General features: G+C 50.2%; 1 protein-coding gene across 10 annotated transcripts in view; it reads right to left on the minus strand.

Annotated features, from left to right (window-relative positions):
• The window catches only part of WIZ (WIZ zinc finger), a 1,545,343-nt gene that overhangs the window by 253,548 nt on the left and 1,277,349 nt on the right, over positions 1-14,446 (minus strand). The gene's annotated exons all lie outside the window — the stretch shown is intronic.

The raw sequence follows: 14,446 nt of genomic DNA on the forward strand, positions 1-14,446 counted from the left end.
AGGCCTTGTGATAAATGTGTCTATGAACACCTGTCTGGAGTAATTTGTAAATGCCCTTGCTTTGTGTGCTCACTGCGGGCTTTCAGTCTTCCTCACCCCTCTTGAGACAGTCTTGACTGCTGCCATCGCTACCCTGATTGGTCTGGCTTGTCCAGAGGTTATCCTGTTGCAAGAAACTATGCTGGCCTTCTGAACCTCCGGGTCAGAGTTCAGAAATCCATCTCAACAGGGGGGGTGACTGACAACATTCGACATAGACCTGGACAGGTCTGGCTCAAGTCCTCACCAACTCTCCAAAACAGCATACGCTATACTGTCCTCTCTTCCCCGTTTAGCTATTGTAGAAGCATGGTGCCTGCTATACCCCGATTCCAGAACATACTCTTTCTATTCGTCGGTCCATGACTCACACTCTAGAATCGATAGGTGGTTGATCTCTGACATATTGATAAGAAACGTTTTGCAGCAGTCAATCATTCCTAGGACCCTTTCCGATCACTCCCCCCATGACTATCTCTCTCTCTATTGGGTAAAGGCAGCTCATCTTTCTGTTTGCCCCGGTTAGCCCTTGGAAGCCTCACAGGATACCTTAAAGGACACCCAAGTAAGAGGCACTAGGGGGGAGATCAGCCAATTTTGCAATCTAATCCTCAGCGCCACATCTACTCCTACCCCTGCACACTTGCCATCCACCATTGAAACGCAACTAAACCATGCCCGATTACTTAAGAGTATAGCCACAATAGCAGCTGGGCAACTCTAATTTGATTTGACTTGCCATCTGGGCAGCCCTGTATTATAAACTAAACCCTGCATCTGTGCGGATCGGTATTAAAGCAATTAATTTGGCAATTGCGCATTGCTGTATTTTGAACTGACCTGGCCTCCGGGCAATCGTGTATTGTGAATTAATTTGATTTACATAGATTGGCACACAAAACTCAGAATTGGATAGAACCGAGCCTTTTCCCACCATCCAGGTGTGCCAAACCTAGGTGCCACTGCATTTTGCTGTATATTTTTGAATGGTGTATCCCATTTAGGCGTTTCTCCCTCTATCCAGGTGTCCCAAATCTAGGGGCCACTGCATTTTGCAGTCTTTGTGGTACCCACTCTTAGACACATCGCCGCCCCCCTCAATCCTGCTGCCCCAAAACCGGATCCTACCTCCCACACCCTAAACGCTATTCCCCTGACCGCCAAGTGAGTTCACATCCACTGTTTTAATCCAGTTGGTATGTGCTCCCTCTACCCAGTCACTTATGCTGATGTATCCCTACCACAAGTTAACCACCTTGCCACACACTGGCCAGTTCACAGCTGCAAGCTGGCGCACCAGTAGGCCTGACGGGACACCACCCCACCCTATCCCAGTCACCCCAACCCACATCCCAACCCTCCACATCCTCTCGCATCCCATCATCCCGACCGTCCACCTAACCACACAGCCCCCAACCATCTTCCAAAGTCCCAAGTTATATATCTCTCCTCCTCGTCTGATTAAACACCCCTCTCCAATACCTGCTATTTTCACCACGTAGATCTTGCTCCGCCCAATCAAGAGTGGCACGATGGAGCAGGAGCTGAAAACAGACCTCTGGTACATACCAGACCGCTCAATGACCCAGGCCAAACAACCTTCCAATCCAAACACCCCTGCTAGCCACCCACCTGCGCCCTCTGATCTGACCACTCCTGAACAATGTAGCAACGCCAAATCGCGATTCCGCTCTTAGTGCAGCAAAAGCAGACCAGGCCGAAACCCAAACTTCCACAGCCCCCCTTCGTCCCCGCCATGGGCTGCCCAAAAGCAAAGGAAAGACTCAGAATAAGGCCACCTCAGACCCCTCTATTCTCCAACCCAGATCCCAAACCAGCCACCTCACTATAGGGCCCAATCCTTTCTGCTGTCCTCCAAGACGTTCCCATCTCCCCTACCACCTGGCACGCCTCCACACACCCACCATCCACCTCTCTGCTATGACAAACCCATTTACAATGGCCGTCCGCTCCGACTTCGCCGGATCGTCGAGCACCTGAAGAGGTATGCCTACAACTGCCTTGCACCCTCATCAAGCCAGGTCAGTCTCCAAAACAAATTCCACATCTTTGACTTCATCACAGAAGAAAATCCAGACGTCCACTTGATCACGGAGACCTTGTTTTCGAGCACGAGCTCTTACCACCTGGGTACAACCTTACTGTTCATAACAGATCGCGAAGGACAGGGGAGAACTTGCGATACTACACAAACACCAATTCCCACTAATAAATATGGACACCTCAGCCAACACCACAGACTATGAATTCCTTCTGGTAAAATTCCAACTCTCACAATCCGCCCTACACAGCTTCCTACTTATCTACAGAGCCCCGGGCTACAACAAAAACTTTGCAGATACGCTCTGCGATGATCTGACAACCATCCTCAATCGCCATCCAACGCTCACCATGCTAGGAGATTTCAACATCTGGTTTGACTCACCCTCAAACCCCATGACACGATCCCCCTCCCCCCTCACAGACAACCTAGAAGCTCTGAACCAGACAACTCATCTCCACACCGAAAGTCACACCTTTGATGCAATCTTCATCACAGCAAATCTAACTTCACTATTCCCCCACACACCGCCTATCATGGACTGATCAGTCAGCAATCTTCTATGTACTTTCAACCACCGCAGCTCGCATCCATGATCATGCCTGACCTTCACCAACCCCCACACCTCTCATTCCGCTATGGAAGTCATCATCACACCATCTAGCCAACGCCCTCACCTCTCTCCCATCACTATCCGCCCAGGAAGAGCCAACCCCAATCAAGCACTTAGACCTCTGGCTCTCGAACGTCCTCGTACCCACTCACCCCAACAAAACTCTTCTGGGAGATCAGGGCCTACACCCAGGTGGTACACCACCAGCCTCAATTCTCTAAAACCCCTCAAACAATGGCTGGAACTGACCTGGAGAACCACCCCTTCGGCCCAAAACAAACACTGCCCTAGCTAGATTAACCAAAGCATACAGACTGGAAATCAGAAAAACCAAGAAAGCATTCTATGGGAAAAGTATCTCAAACTCTCGGAACTGCATAGAATCAAAGTCAACTCCCTGACCTGCTCCAACCCACTACCCATCTCCCAATTCCTATGCAACACCTTATCCGTACACTTCCCAAATGTCGCCATCGACAATACGCTGCCATCACATCTAAATTGGAACACATACCCACACCCCACACCGACCGACAGCCCAACCGTCGACACAAACTTTCACCTCCTTCACTCCAATCATCCACCAAGAGTTCCTCTCACTCCTAACACAAAGCCACCCTTCAGGCTTCCCTGCGGAACCATGTACGCCCTCCCTCCCTCCCTCAAAAACATCATAGCCTCAACCTGTGCAGGCAATATCACACGTTGAATCCTCAACCACTCACATGAAATTTCCCTATTTTAGGAAGCCCTAAAGACCTGCTACATGAAACCCCTCTTCAAAAATTCTACACTAGACTCACTCCTCCCCCAGTACTACCGGCCTATTTCTAACACCCACTTCATGGCCAAGCTCATGGACCACACAGCATACAAATAGCTTGGCCTTTCCACTGAAGCCACCTCCTGGACCCTGCGCAATCTGGCTTCAGACTACTCGGAGGAACGAATCCTCCCAGGTGTCCATTTGGGATGACCTAAAAAGAACAGCCGATGTGGATGGTTGCGCTGTACTACTCCTCCATGACCTCCGACACCTTCAATACCATAGACCACACCATTAACCTAGAGATAAGTTACTTAACTGTAACTATTCTCCAGCATGGGTCTGGCATGGATTCACATGCTCATGAATATTCCGTCAGGCTGGGAATCCTCAGTAAAAGAAAACAGTTTAATTTTCACTTATAAACTGTCTCCTCTAAACAAATAACTGAGCTCTAGGTCATACTGCCCCCAGCCAATGACTGCCCTCTCCCTAAGCCCCTCTGGCAGACATCTTTAGATTTGGCAGCACGTAGTGTGGCAGTATGACCAAGAAGAGCCAGAGATATGGCATGGGGGGGTATTTTGCATGTGAATCCATGCCAGACCCATGCTGGAGAACAATACTTACAGGTAAATAACCTGTTCCTTCTCTGGCATACATAGCAGTAAAACATTACACAACCAAGGTAGGTGGCAAGGCTCAACAGAAGCAATTACTCTTACCGCCGGGACAGGCTCACCTACAATCGAACAGGTTGTGTAGCACTGCTGGGCAGACCCTGGACTCCTCCCTGGAATCCCTGTCGACACAGTAGAATCTTGGAAAGGTGTGCGTGGACCGCCATGTAGCAGCCCAGCAGATGTCCAGCAGGGGCACACCAGACAGGAACGCCGTTGTATCGATCGCTCTGGTGGAATGGGCTCTCGGTTTGCCGGGCAGCAGTCAGTTTGCCAACTGATGACGGTGTAGGATACAGCCAGAGAGCCACCAATAGATGGAAGCCTTGGACAAGGCCTTCCCATAGTTCACAGGACCAAAGTTCACAAATAGTTGAGACGTGTTATGGAAACTCTTTGTGCGTGCCACATGGAACTTCAGAGCATGAGCCACATCCGGCGAATGGAAAGTCCTTTCAGCCGGCGACTAAGGTTTGGGAAAGAAACTGGCAACACCAAAAGGTTCGTTGAGGTGGTATTTTGCGGGAACATTTTGGCATGAAGGAGGGGTGCGTCCGCAGCACCACCCTCACGTTGTGAAAAGACAGATAAGACTGTTTGCAGGACAGGGCATGGATCTCACCTACCCTCCTGAGGTGATGGCCACAAGGAAATAAGTTTTCTACAAGAGGAACTTGACAGGGGCCTGATGCATAGACTCGAAGCGGGTCCCCATGAGCTTTGTCAGTACCAAGTTGAGTTCCCACGCCGGGGCAGGCGCCTTCACTGGCGGAAACCAACGAAACCGTCTCTTGAGGAACTCCTTGACGAGACGGTGGTGCCAAAGACGACCATCCTGGAGACCTGATGTAGCGAGAGATGCACCTTGATAGAGGCATACAGCAGTATCTGCAGTGTTGATCTTCTGCAACTGGCACCACGTAGCAAAACGCATCCACTTAGACGACGCTCTGGCAAGGACCGCCCTGCAATCCACCAGGAACTCATACCCTCCGTACTCTTAAGGCTGCAGGAGGCAAGCCTTCAGGTTCAGCGATCCTAGGTCGTGATGCAGGATTGCGCCCTCCTTCTCTGGTGAGCAGATCCACAACCACTGGTAGCTTGACTGGAGGCGACGTTCCCAGGTTTGAGAAGGTCCAGTAGCAAATCTGCCAAGCCGGGGCGACGAGGATCATCCTGCATCAGCACAGTTTGAGTGGATGGATGACTCACAGCATGAGAGGCAACGCGTACAGAAACAGGCCTTCCCACGAGAAGGAAAAGGGGGATGCCTTTTAGGGATAATTCTCATAAATGGCTAATTTCTCTTACCTACGAGTCCCTCAACAGCTTTGCTAGATTTCTAGGATTTATTTTTTCACTTGGTTAGTGTGTGAGCCTTTTTTCCCCACTCTTAGATGGGTTTTGCTGTGTGTGTTTAACATTTGTGTAATCTTGGGCTCTGGAGCCTCACCTACTCCATGAGCACCATTTGTGTGTGTGTGTCACAGCACCCTCAGTGCAGTAACACAGGGTTGTCTTTTAGACTTCGCTCTGACTCCATTTTTTCTGGGACGGACTACTGTCTCTCAGAAACATGTAAAGTTGCCATTAACTTAACTACAGACCCAGTACACCCCCATCTTACATGGAGTATTGGAAAGGTTTAATTCTTATCCCTTTTTGTCCGTCTCTTGGAGCACCGTTTCGCTCCCTTTACATTAAGACTTGGCTGGTGGCAGTGGCAACTACCCTAACCTTTCTACTAGGGTTATATTATATAACCATGGTATTGTTTTAGGCTATTATATTAACCTCGAACATAAACACGCTTGACCAAATACATATTATTTTGGCTCAGGCTGGTTTAGTCACCATTTCTTTTTGTTAAAGTCTTTCTCGTGTTCTTCTCTGTGTGCCAAACCGGGGACGATTCCTTTGTTCGCTGTCTTTTCGTGGGCTTCTGCACAGAAGCCCTCCTTAAGACGCCTGAAAGTCTGGGTAGGCAGGATGTGAGGGAGGGGACTTCTGACCACTGCCATGGGATCCCTTGCTAACCCAAGTTGTGTGATTGGCTAAGGGTACTGGCCTTGCCAGGCCAGCCACCCTGCTGTGTGATTGACAGCCAGGCTGTATGAATGGGGGAAAACTGCATAAAAAGCAGGTCCCTGGGAGTGGAAAGACAGTCGCCACTGGAACGAAAGAACCAACGAGGAACTGGTAGAAGAGGACCCCTACAACGACTGAACCGCCCGGTGAAGCCCTGCTGCTGGTCCAAATCTCCAGAATCCGACGACAGAAGATCCTCCAGGAAACTTATTCCCTTGAACTGGTGGGACCAACCAGTTCACCCAAACTGCAAGCCAGCACCCCTCTGGTGAATTCGCTGTACAGAGCTACAGTGGGCCGGATAGCCAGGAAGGTCAGACCCTGCTTGGGTTTTAAAGAGCGCACCTTTTATTCGTTGCTTTGCTCTGCTGCTGTTGTCCAGCCTTTCCATACAGTTCTCAAAATTCTCTAGTCCAAACCGAGGCCCAAGAATGGTCTAGAGGTGGAAAAAGGTCTTGATCATGTTCATCCGTCGGAAAGCGTTGAGATTTTCATCTCATCGTCGAGAAAAGGCCTTCTACGCCCTCAGAGAACTCCTCCTGAGGTACCGACAGAGGTCAGACGTTTCTGTGATTCTCTTTCGACTTCTGGGTGGTTTCCGGTACCCCCCCATTAGGCCATCCTTGGACCTCGGCGGATCCTTGGGCCCTGGCGCATTCCCGGGTTGCTGGTTCTGAGAAGCAGCGGCAACAATCCCACCTAGTAGAGTGCATGACCCCCTGGAACACACCTCGCAGAAACCAAATGGCATGCGCACACACCTGAACATCCCTAGGTGGGTAACGAAAGTCGTTAGATCACAGGAATCAAGGTGTAGCATAATCTGGTGAAAAGCAGACTTTAAATCTAGCAATGAAAACACTTTGGCTCCTGACAAATCAGAGTTCGATTTTAGGCAAAGGGAACTTCTCCGCAATCACGCATCCATTGCGTCTCCTAAGGTCTATACATAACAGCCCTGTTGCTTTTGCGAGCAACCACAATGGGGCTCACCCACACAAACTTCAGTAGGCTCAATTACTCCTGCCTTCATCTGCTCAAGTTCTACTTCTACCTCCTGCTGTGCATATGGTCCGATATCCAGTGGTAATCGCAGAGTATTGCATCTGGTCTTTCGGGCACCGAAAGGGGACGTCGGCATAGGCATGACTAACACTATCTCTATTGTGACGTGTAGTGTACCCAGAATCCCTCTAGCACTGATGTCCCTCTGATTGTATTTTTTCTGCCATGAGGGAGCCCAAGGCTATTGTGAGTGAGTACATAAAGAGAAAAAGTAGTAAGACGTCTATGTTCCTTCCACCCGAGCAGGGAGGCAGGGTAGATGCATGTGAATCTAAGGAGATAGAATCATCAGAAATGCTATTACGGTGAGTAATGCATGTCTTCTGATGCTTGTTAATCTGTCTAGAATCACATGCTGTGCATAGACTAGCAAGCAGTACCCGGAGTTGGAGGTGGGTTGTGAGAAGGAACAGTAGTGAAAAGGTGTCTTAATACTGCTTGTCCCACCTGAGAAGCGGTTCTAGAATGAGTGTCTAGGCATAGTGTTTTGTAAAGGTGTGTACAGAACTCCAGGTTGTTGCTTTGCAAATGGAGTCAAGGGGAACATTTGCAATTAATGCTATGGATGCCCCAGTTCCCCAAGTAGTGTGCACTCTAGGCTTGAACGGCAGTTCTCTCTTAGCAAGAGTATAACAGTGTGATGCATTTGACAATCCACCTTGAGATAGCTAATTTAGAGACAGGATCCCCTTCTCTACCAGCTGCCACTGAAACAAAAACTGGGTTGTCTTCCGCAGTGGTTCCGTTCTTTCCAGGTAAAACATGACTGCCCTGCACACATCTAGTGTGTGTAGGCTTCTTTCAGCCATGCTAGTGGGATTCTGGAGGAAAGTGGGTAGTTCAATTGATTGGTTCATATGGAACTTCAAAATGAATTGAGGTGCAAACAGGGATGAGTGCACATACCACCTTATCCCTTTGGACTGTAACAAAAAAGGTCCAGAACTGAAAGGGCCTGTAGTTCACTAACCCTTCTAATAGAAGTGATAGCCACTAGGAGGACCGTCTTATAAGTAAGGCCTTTTAGACTTGCTTTATGCATTGGTTCAAAGGGAGACCCCATCAGTCTGTTCAATACCACATTTAGATCCCATCCGGGAGCTGGGTTTGAAACGGGGGGGGGGGGATGAATTCTCTTAACCCCTTCCATAAAGGCCTTAATGACAGGCATTTTCCACAACACCTTCTGTTGTGACGTAGTGTAGGCTGAGAGAGCAGCTAGGTGAAGTTTTAGGGATTTAAAAACCAGTCCCGAGTCTAACAAGTGGGTCAGGTACAACACAATGTGGGTAGGAGAGCAGTCAATAGGATTGATGCCCTTGGTATTGCACCAGACAAAGCGTTTCTACTTACTGGAATTACCGGGTGTTAGATGTCCTAGCTTCCCCAAGTATGTCCATGCATCTCTGAGGGAGTTGAAGGTGTCCGAACTATGACCTCAGGAGCCAGGCCGCTAAATTCAGAGTTTGTGGGCATGGGTGTAGGGTTTCCCCTCTGTCCTGAAGACAACATGTCGTATGGGCAAGGCAACTTCATAGGAGGGGAGAGGGACATCTCCATCAGATGAGAAAACTAGGGTTGGCGGGCCCACATGGGAGCCACCAAGATCATTGTAACTGGTTCCTGGTGGTGCATCTTGTGCACTATCTTGTTGACTCGGGGGTGGAGGGTCAATAGCGTAAACAAATTTCCCTGACCAGGTTATCCAGAGCCCGTTTTCCTTGGAGCGGTTCCGGGGATACCTGGAGGCGTAGTCTTGGCATTGGGCATTCTGAGTGGCGAACAAGTTGATCTCTGGGAAGCCCCATTCTGCAAAAAAATGTCTTTGTGTAGACGCCATTCGTACTCAAATCTCTGCTGAGCACGTCCGCTAGAAGGTTGAGTTCGACAGTAAGGTGTTGGGTCAGCAGGAACAGCTTGTGTTTAAGAGCTCACATCCAAATGTTCGGGGACAGCTTGGATAGCCCTGGAGAGCGTGTGCCCCCTGCTTCTTTAGGTAATACATGGCTGTGGTGCCGTCTGTCAAGATCAGAACTGTCTTCCCCTGTAGCTGTGTCTTACAGGCCTTCAGTGCTTTGAATTCTGCCAATAGCTCCAACAGGTTTATGCGGTTGGACGCTACTTGTGGGGACCATACTCCATGCGCCGTCTGCTGTAGCAAATAAGCCCTCCACCCCGTGAGAGAGGAGTCTGTCGTAAGAGTGGCTTCTACTGCAGGGGCGGAGAAGGTCTTGCCCTTCAAGAGGTTTTCCCTCGACCACCATTGCAGAGAGAACGAGGGCTGGCGAGACAACTTCCCATTGTCCGCTGGCCTGACACCACTGGCTGTTGAGCCACTCTTGCATGGGACAAATGCGTAGCCACGCGTGAGGAACTAAATAAATGCAGGACGCCATCATTCCTAGCAGTTGCATTGTCTTGGTACTGTCACTTCCCGACTGGCTACATATTGAGGGATCTGAAAAAGTATAATCTGAACCCTCTTGGAGAGTAAGACTAGGCTATCTTTGGTCCGAATTAAAGCCCCCAGAAACAGTTTGACCTGACTGGGGTCGTTGATGGAGAATTCCAGAATGAACAAGAAATCTATCGTCTTCCGAGTGTTCAATAGGCATGTTTCGTAAGAGTCCCCCGTTATGAGCCAGTCGTCGAGGTAAGGGTAAACCCGGACAGATAGTCTGCACAGGTGTGTTGCCGTTACTGCTAGAACCTTTGTAACACCCTTGGCGCTGAGGCAATGTTGAAGGGGAGTACTTTGAATTGATAGTGCCTGTCCTCTATCATTTTATGTGCGCTGGCAACATTAAAATATGAAAGTATGCATCTTTCATGTCAGTGTTGCCATGTAATCCCCCTGTTTCAACAGTGGGATTACTTCCTGCAGAGCTACCATATGAAACTTTTGAGGTTAGACAAATGTGTTCGCTGGGTGCAAGTCTAGCACAGAGCGCATGTTGAGGTCCTTTTTGGGTACAAGGAAGTACACCGAATAAATACCCTGGTTTACCTGAAGAATAGGGACGGCTTCTATGGCGTTCTTTTCCAGAAATGCTTCCACTTCTTGTATCAGGATTCGTAGAAGGTCTGGCGTCCGGCGTCGTGCTTTGGGCGGTCTGAATTGTGGTGGTCGGGTGAATTCCACACAGTACCCTTGGGCGACCGTCTTGAGAACCCATAGGTCTGACGTTATCCCCTGCCATGCCGAACGGAAAGATGTTAAGCGTCCCCTGACTGGGGTGACATGGGAGGGGACCTGGATCTGTAGGTAATTTCTGACCAGAGACTGTGGCTCCCCTGGAGTTGGGGCCTCTGCCTTTACCGCGCCGCTGTCCCCTGGATGGATAGTTGGCGGGGGTGCTGGATGCATGCCCCGAGTTCCAGGTATTTCACGTATTATACTGGTTTTGTGTGGAACGTGATTGGCCCCGAAAGAACCGGCGGGAACCGCTTCCCCTCTGGGGGGGGCGAGGGAGGGCTTTTGGGTGATTTACTGACGGGACAGAGTCTCATGCTCATTTTGGCAGTCTCAAGGGCATTGTCGACTGCCTTACCAAAGAGATTGGGCTCCTCGACAGGCTTATTAATAAGAGCTGCTTGGGTTTCCGGCTTGAAATCAGAGTTCCTGAGCCAAGCATGCCGTTTGATCAGGGTGGCTTGAGCTAGTGATCTTCCCACCGTCTCCATAGCATCCAGAGTGTTTTTCAGTACGTTCTGGTTGACCTGCCTGCCCTCGATCACGATGGCGAGTAATTTGGTTCTAGTGGTTCAGGCCCCTCCTGGAGATATTCCTGCAGTAGATTCTACTGCACATCGGCAAAGCTGTTTGCTATGTGCGTGGAATAGGCAGCTGCCGTGGCGATTCGTTTTGCCAAAGCATACAGGCTTTGACTCCTTATCGGGAGGCACCTCTCCCGTAGCAAGGGCTACTGTCATGATCTCTGCTTCCAAAAGGTCAGGGTTTTCCCAACTCCCTTGGAAGCAGATCCATAACCCAGGTTCCGAGTGCCAACCAGTCCCAATTGGGACCTTTTGGACCCAGTCCTGGCGCCAGTGGCACCAGGCTCATAAATATGCCCAGTCCCAGCGCTGGAAGCGCCGGGCTCATAATGCTTGGGTGGACTTACCTGAAGCAGACCATGCTGCTTACTTGCCTGCCAGTTGAGCCTCTGATCCTCTTCTGTTTGGAACTACTGTTCCTGTTGGGTGGGGCAGGAGCCACTCCCTAGATTCAGAACACTGGAACTCTTCTGGAAAGCAGGAACTCTTTTCTTACCTAGGCGTGGCTGTGGAAGGAGACACTTAAGCACTACAGGAGGCTATTTAAACCACACCCGATGGATGAATCTTGCTTTGCGTTATTCTGCATCCTCTGCAGCAGAACGCTCATCGTGTCTTCTGCATCTGATCCTGGGCCTAAGGAAAAAGGCTTACCATCCTGAATCCAGTCTTCAGCAACACCTATAAAGACAAGAAAGAACAGGTTAGCATTACGGTCTTCAGTGACAGCTCTTCACTTACCTGGTCCATCGACTGTCACCAATGCCTCGCGCTGCATTCCGGCATCTGAAAGACAAAGGCTTACCAACTCTTCGCACGTTCCGGAGGCCTTCGGCGCTGCATCCCGCATCTAAAAGACAAAACAAGGCGCGTTTAAAGACATTGGGGAACTTTAATACTCACGTGCCATTACTCCTTTCCACATCTAACCCAGTGGGTATTCCGGCACCCTGCAGCCGCTCCGAACTTGTACCTGCAAAATAAAAAGACAGTTAGAGCGCATCGTGAAGCAGGCAACAAGCGCTTACTTACGTGCTTCCAGGCGCTTCTATTCATCACACGGGCTCCATCTTCAACTCACTTCAGCCCGTCATCCGCCATTGCCGGAACCCTGCAAAACAAGAAACATCATTACTAAAGACTTTAAAGACATTAGAATTACTCGAAACTTACCGTTCGTGCAGTAAACGACGGACAGCAGTCCTCTGAAGTCAAGAGGCCTGCTCCCCTTATCCAGTGAAGAAACTGGTTACAGCACCCTGCCCCGAGGCAGATGGAGAGCACGGCGTACACTTACCTAAGGTGAGAGCGTTAACCTTTGGGGTTCTACAGTAGAAGAGAAAGGGAAGAAGAGAGACATTCAATAACCCAGTTCCTTAATCCCATATTTTCTATCTGCAGACATCTTACCCTTCGAGTCAGACATACAGTGCACAGAGGTCCAGCCCAAAGAGCCAGCCGTGTGTTACACATCACCTTTGAAGATACGGTATACGCCCAGTCAAGACCGGCGCCTCTACGGGAATCAGGTGAGCATTACAGCTACCCCCACCAGTTTCCGGGTGGTGGTAACCACTAGGGAATCGAGGGTGGCATGGCCCTTAATGTATGTAGGGTCAGTAGGCTATGAGCGACACCATTTTTAAAACCCTCGGATTTACTGCCCTTAATGGAATTCAGAAGAGGGATGGCTTGGCTGGGGGAGGGCGATTTTCTTTGAGGATATCCTCCACCAAGTCTTGTTCAGGCAAAACCTCCTGGGTGGCGATTTAAAAATATTCAGCCGCCTTTCTCAAGCTGGCGTTGAATGCCATCTGGTTGTCCACTGGGGAAGCCTGGAGGGCGGGGAATCCAAACATACGGCGTCCTGGTCGTGAGTAGGGAGCGCCCACGGTTCCGCCTCAACCGGTTGACTCTCCTCCCAGTCTACCGTGGGATCTGCCTGGTCATCCACAGTGTAATCTTGTAAGAAGGTAGTATCATCCTCCTCATCATCATCATAAATGTCCTGATAAGTGTCCATCTGGATCTCGCCTTCGGGGTGCATGGGAGTGTAATCTTCCTAAGAAGGTCCTAAAGTTCTTTGAAATTTAGAAATAGGCACAGGGAGGGTCCTCACGAGGTCTCTTGGGGGTGGGGTAGGGTGCTCTGAAAGCAAGACAAACTTCTCCAACCTATCCATACACCCTTCAAATTTCTCTCTGGTCCATCGAGATGAACCAGAAGGGTGTAACATTTTTATTTTCCTCCCTATGGCGCCGAAATGCGTCTCCAATAGAGCTAGACAAAGGCACAGGACTCTATGTAGTCCTCGCGAGCCTCGAAGGCTGTGGCACGTCTTTCAGCGCGTCCACGGGCCACTCCTTGTGCTTAGTCGTCTCTTTAGACCTCTCCTTCAGCCCCACTGTCGAAGCAATCCTAGCGATGCAAGCCTAACGATGCTTTCGGAGATGTTCAGCGAAGCGGGGCGGTGTGCCGGTTGACTAGGAGGCCTAGCAGTAGATTTTTCTCCTACCGGGCTTTAGGGGGTGTTGGAGCGTCAGCATAGTGCGCTTCGACGGCTGGATGTGTTTTGGAGGTAGCGCCCTTTGATTTAGAAAGCCCAGTCTCAAGACGCTGCTGCGGATGCGGGGAAGGCTGTTGATCTTGAAGATCAGAGGATCCAGTCTAAATTTTCTGCGGTCCTGTTGGCGCTGTCGCCCGTTTTGACGTTACCGTCGAAAATGGGGTTGGGGTTGTGTGTTTAGTGTAACGATCTTGTACACCCCTGTCGCCGGGTGTTATCCCCATAGCGTGACGCATGTCAGGCCTAGCGGGGGTCGGGGAAGGGCGTGGCGGACCTAGGAGGGTCCGTTAGGTCGATGGCATCCGACACAGATGCCTGGTCATCACTAGTATCGCCGTCACTTTTGGCGGTGAGGGAAGATGATCCAGGCCGGGACATGCCGTTTAACGCAGCGCTCCTTAAGCGTTATAGGGCATAGGAGTTTACAGGCCGCGCTTCGCTGTGGCCAAGGGGTAGACAATTGTTGCACTTCAAGTGTTCGTCCTTACAAGGTTATCTGGCCCTGCAAGAGGGGAAAAACCGAAATGGTGTCCTTTTCATAGCGTAAAGCAATAAAGGGGATGACCAGACCTGCAGGGCAAAGAGGGGAGGAGAGACATAGCTGAAAGGATATGGCCACCCTGAACTCGCTCTACTGTGTAGGCCGGCCAGAGGGCCCGGCCACGTGGACGGCTCCGCCGCCGGATTGCAGGCGTCAAAAGTCCACTGCAGTCTTCAGCATAGTACAGGAAGCACCATCAAATTGACTTTAAGGGGATAATCGACAAAGTCGATAAACGCGGTGATAATG

The sequence above is a fragment of the Ambystoma mexicanum genome, chromosome 3q (genome assembly GCF_040938575.1).
Source record: "Ambystoma mexicanum isolate Mex_15411 chromosome 3q, UKY_AmexF1_1, whole genome shotgun sequence".
Lineage (NCBI taxonomy): Eukaryota > Metazoa > Chordata > Amphibia > Caudata > Ambystomatidae > Ambystoma > Ambystoma mexicanum.